This window comes from Molossus molossus, unplaced genomic scaffold (assembly GCF_014108415.1).
Source record: "Molossus molossus isolate mMolMol1 unplaced genomic scaffold, mMolMol1.p scaffold_m16_p_12, whole genome shotgun sequence".
In the NCBI taxonomy this organism is placed as follows: domain Eukaryota; kingdom Metazoa; phylum Chordata; class Mammalia; order Chiroptera; family Molossidae; genus Molossus; species Molossus molossus.
Window position 1 is genome coordinate 29,598,566 of NW_023425347.1, and position 6,000 is coordinate 29,604,565.

A 6,000-nucleotide genomic window follows, 5' to 3' on the forward strand; every position below is an offset into this window, starting at 1 on the left:
AGAAACCGGAGGAGGAGATGTGTCGGAAGCTGGAGGGTATTAGTTTCCTAGGGCTGGCATACAAGCACCACAGACTAGGTGGCTTAAAGCAACAGAAACATATTCCCTCACAGTTCTGGAGGCTACAAGTCTCAAATCAAGGTGCTGGCAGGACCATGCTCCTCCGTCTGAAGGTTCCAGGTGAGAATCCTTCCTAGCTCTGGGTCGTGGCTGGCAGTCTGTGGCCTTCCTTGGCTCGCAGCTCATCTCTGCAATCTTCTTCCCCGTGGGTCTGTATCTCTGTGTCTTCACATGGCCCTCCTATAAGAATATTAGCTATTGGATTTAGGGCCCACCCTGATCTAACAGAATCCCATCTTAACATAACTAATTAACTAATTACATTTGCAAAGACCCTGTTTCTAAATAAGGTCATATTGTGGGATTCCAGGTGGATGTGAATTTGGGAGGAAGAGAGAGGACACCACCATTCAATCCTATACATAGAGAAGCCCCCGTTGTGTGCTTCCCCATGGCAATAGGTGGGCCAGCTGCAAATCAGAGAGCGTGCCTGGCGCCTTCCACCAACCGTTAAAACAGTAAAAAAATAATAAGCAATTTCTTCATTTCTACTCCCCAAATGGCATTCAAAATGTCTTTATTGGCCAACACTGATCCAGAACCACACAGGAGAGGAAATTCTGGGGAATTCCAGCTTAGTTAAGTTGACATAGTACAAAGCCACCACGCAGTGAGTCACTGTGGACATTTTTTTGTTGTTGTTGAGCTAGGAAATGATTTGATGGAAATGTTCTAGAAACATAGATCTGTCAGCAGAGTAGAGGTGAGACTGGGGGTGAGGAAAGATTGGAGACATTAAGAGATCATTGGCAAAGTCTAGGATAGTGGTCTCTGAACTTTTGATTGTGCTTTTAATAGTGGTAGTTCAGATAAGTGGGGCAAACCCTCTGGCTGAATACAACTTAAAAATTTAAATTAAGCCTTGGCCAGTTTGACTCAGCGGTTAGAGCATTGGCCCAAGGACCAAAGAGTTGAGGGTTCTTGGTCAAGGGCATGTCCCTGGGTTGCAGGTTTGATCCCCGGCCCCATCTGGGAGGCAACCAATCGATGTATCTCTCTCTCACATCAATGTTTCTCTCTCTCGCTCTCGCTCTCTCCTCTCCATTCTATCTAAAAATCAATGGAGAGCCCAGCTGGTGTGGCTCAGTGGTTGAGCATCAACCCATGAACCAGGAGGTCACTGGTTCGATTCCTGGTCAGGGCACGTGCCCGGGTTGCAGGCTCAATCCCCACTGGGGGTGTGAAGGAGGCAGCCAATTGATGTGTCTCTTTCATTGATGTTTCTATCTTTCTCTCCCTCTCCCTTCCTCCCTCTCTAAAAATCAATAAAAAAAAAATATTTAAAAAATCAACAGAGAAATATCTTCAGGTAAGGATTTTAAAAAATCTTAATTAAAAATGTATTTCTAAGCATCAAAGAACTAATAAAATAATGAGCAATAACTGGGCCAAGTTGGGAAACAGACAGAAATGAAAATCCAGCAATGTGAGTGAGCCGCATTTGGGGGCTCTTTTGCCCAGAGGAGCACTGAGAGGTCCTGATGGGGATGCTGAGTAGTACTTTCTACCACGCTGGGACCCTGGTGAAGCTGGCCCCAGGTCTGGGGTGCCTGGAGACTACCAGGCACACAGGACTGCACCACAGGAGGAAGGGGGAACCAAAAATAAACCTGCAGCCTATATCGGCTTTGCCTAATCCAGTTGACCCAAAAAAGTTCAAACCCTAAATTGGATTAAGGGAATCCTGGATTACTATGACCCCAAGGCTTGGTCAAAACAAATGAAGAAGCTCAACATGCTAGGCCTCAAATAACCTTTCTACAAATAACCTTTCAAGAGTAATTTTCACCACAAATGCAAACAATTTTTTATTGCTTGCCATTCCTGTTAATATAATTTTTTGAACACACACTTTAATACATGTTTTGTTTTGTTTTTTTTTTTTTGCTTACGAGAAAGAGCTAGAAATGAAATAAAATATTTAAGTTTTTATTTTTTGGGTTTTTAAAAATTATTTATTATTATTATTGTTAATCCTCACTCAAGGATATTTTTCCATTGATTTTTAGATGGAATGTAAGGGAGGGTGGGGGAGAGAGAGAGAAACATCAGTGTGAGAGAGACACATTGATTGGTTGCCTCGTGCAGGACACCAGCTGGGGCTGTGGATCAAACCTGCAACCCAGGTACCTGCCCTTGATTGGGAATCAAACCTGAGACGCTATTGTCCAGGGGCGACACTCTAACCGCTGAGCCAAAATGGCCAGGGCAAGTTTTTATTTTTAATGATACACAACAGTTTTAATATCCATGTTCAGTTTGCCAGCGTAACAAAGTGCCACACACTGGATAACTTAAAATGACAGAGCTGTATTCTCTCTCAGTTCTGGGAACTGGAGGTACAAAGTCAAAGTGATGGCAGGACCATGACCTCTCTAAAGCCTCTGGGGAGGATCTGCCCTTGGCCCTTGTAGTTTCTGGTAGCCCCAGGCACGCCTTGGTCTTTGGCAGCATACATCCAGTCTGTGCCTGCTCTTCACTGGCTGTCGTCCCTGGTTGCCACTGCCTTCTCTTTGTATATCACCAGTCACTAATGTCACTAATGCCAGGTTTCCCCCACTATCTGAAACTAGAATGTTCCTATGAAATCTTTCAAAAGCAAAAAACGAAGAAGCAATTACCATTCATTTAGTATAAAGAAAAAATTCTGAGTGTTTCCAGACCCCAAAAGTAACCTACCAAATCATACCAAATACCTTTAATTGCGCCCATTTTACACTCAGCATAACACCTTTGCCAGCTCTCAGGCTTTTCTGATGCCTTATTTTGATACCTTACCTGTTCTGCTCTAACAGACGCACAGAATAAAAGGAGACAGAGCTGAGATGGTCCCAGACAACAGTCCGCAGCTCTGGCGGCTTGAGGCTGAAACGCTAATAGTTCCAGGGAAGGAACCTCGGACAAGCCGTCTGGCTGCGCGGTGCGCGCCTCTGCCGGACCTGCTGCAAAACACACAATGGTGTTTCCGCTTTTCCCTTTATTCACAAAAGCAGGGCGTTCCTGACCGACTTTATAAATTGTGATACAAGTTTTTTCAATCCCAAACCACTTACTATACAAAGATATTTGTTGATATTCAGCTAGTAAATTTCCATCTCTCCTGTGTTAATTCTTCTCAAACACTAATTGGAAGATGTTGCATTTTTATTATTTTTATAAATAGGTTAAAAATCCATGGGAGCCCTGGCCGGGTATCTCAGTTGGTTAGAGCATCATCTGGATACACCAAGGTTGCGGGTTGGATCCCGTTGGATCCTGGGTCAGGACACATACAAGAAGCAACCAACGAATGCATAAATAAGTGGAACAACAAATCGATGTTTCTCTCTCTCTCTCAAACCAATAAATTTACAAAACAAACAAACAAAAACTCCCCAAATAAAATCAATAAATTTCTTAAAAATTTATGGAAGTCTTTGTTTAGAAAAATTTTAAACAAGTGAAAAAATTCTGGTTTCAATTTTGTGTCCAGATAGACAACACAGTATGCAGTTTTTTGAAAATGAAGTCATATAATAGTGGAAGTGTTTTCAAAATATTCTCTCAATAGGTTTCATTTCTTCCAAAAGCAACTACTTTCTCATTTATTGTTAAGACATCCTCTTTATCTTGAGGAAACAGATTAAATGTGTGTCCCCCCCCCCCCCCCCAGGACTGTCTGCCATGTAGTATGCTCTAGAGAACCACTCTGTCATTTTACTGAAGAAAGGGCCAGCAAACGTGGTACAGTTCTCTTCTGGGATGGACACTGTGACCCACCATCTTTATGAGTTCCCCTGGATGCCAGAGTGTGGCTCTAGCTGTAGGGACTGCTGGTGGTGTTTCAGGGATTGCCTCATCCACACCCCTTTCCTGTGGTGGCCAACATCCAGGGATCAATCCATGCAAAAAATTAACGATCTGGCCTTCTCTGCCTAAGGACAACTTTGAAGGGCCATTCTAGCTCCAGGGCTCACGTGGGGTCACCCAAGGAGTCTTTGGCCTGCAATGAGCTTGCCTTTTCCCTCTTCTCGGTCCTGCTTACTTCTTCTCCTTCAAGTTGAAACAAGGGCATGCCTTCATAATCATCCTGCAGGCGATGTCTCAGAAATTCCTTCTCAGAAACCCAACCTGCAACACCATCATTTAGGAAAAAACAATGTGTAATTTGTCTGTACATATTCACCAAGAGAAAACCAGAAAACTCCTGTGTGGTACAAAAGGTTTCCCTGGGCAGTCTAGTAATGACTTACTACTCTAAGGTCTTGCTTTTACAAAATTAAGCCTATCGAAAACAACTCAAAGCAAGGATACAGCAATGCATAGTGACATACTGAAAGTGGAACTCCTGCTATGCCCTCAGGATACTTCCTATTATTCCATTTCACATATGACCATGTAGCATATGGCCAACTGAGAGCCCTAGTGTCAACCCTTATAGTAAATATTAGGCAAGCTATTCTCTTACCTTTTTATTAAAATAAAAAATACATTTTCCTCATATTTCCTTTTTATGTTTATATGAACATTAATAAACAGAAACCTCATTTAAAATGGAGTCAGGAGGTGAGAAAAGAAAACTCTTATGCAAGTGTCACGCAACACACACTACTGACCCCAACAAGAAAAGATGTACCTTGTATCCCTGACAAGTGATACTACTTTAGGACCTCAGCAGGAAGAAGAAAAGATTCCTCCTCACCCAGTAACAGCTTAGCCAATGGGAGACTGCCCTAACTCAGCCAATGAAAGTCACTATACGTCAAATTTTGTTTCCTCCAATGGACTCTTTTTTAAAAAATATTTTTTTCTTTATTGATTTCTAAAGAGAGAGGAAAGGAGAAAGAGAGATAGAAACATCAATGAGAGAGAACATCAACTGGCCGCCTCCTGCATGCCCCCACTGGGAATTGGGCCCACAACCTGGGCATGTGCCCTGATCGGGAATTAAACCGGCGACCTCTTGGTGCATGGGTCGATGCTCAATCATGGAGCCACACCGGCCAAGCTCCAATGGACTCTTTGTTTACAACAGCCCCACCTCCCCCTCAAGTCCATAAAAGAACAATTTCTCTCCTTTGTTTCTCTGGACTTTTGAGAGGTTCACCATTAGACTACGTATCCTGATTTGCAATTCGTTGTTGTTCTCAAATAAACCCATTTTCTGGATAAATATCTGACTATTTCTCTGGGGTTTTTTTTTGTTTATTTTTTTTTTATCCTCACCTAAGGACATTTTTGCATTTATCTTCAGATAGAGCAGGAGGGAGAGAGGGAGGAAGAGAGAGAGAGAGAAACATCGATGTGGGAGAGACACAACTGGGGCCAGGGATGAACTGCAACCGAGGTACGTGCCCTTAGCTGGAACCGAACCCAGGACTCTCTGGTCCGCAGGCCAACGCTCTAACTGCTGAGCCAAACTGGCCAGGGCATGACTATTTCTCTGTTAAAGTCAACATTCTCAGTGTATAATATTGCACATTCTATTCATCTGGGCAAAAAGACACAAGGGTGTGGCAAAGAAAGAGCAAGGGAGCTACACTGTGAAGACAGGACCATGAGTTGCCTGTACCCTGAGGACATGGAAAGAGCCAAACAAACTTCCAGATTGTTAACCCAATTGGCTGATTGAAAGTCATCATGCTGAACAGAAATCTTTGATTTGGGGAATAGGTAACATTTGCTATGCTAAATTTGGATCATGATGGGGGGACAGCTGGATAAAGATATTTAGTAGAAAAATCTTAGTGGTTGTTGGAGGTTGTTTAAGAGAGCAGTCAGGACTCAAGTAGCCATCTGCACATTTTGGAAAGTTAAAGCTAAAGGAATAATGAAGTATAAGAAGAGGACAAGATCAACATAGTTTTTAAAAGATTAGGCCTAGCCCTGGCCGGCTGCCTC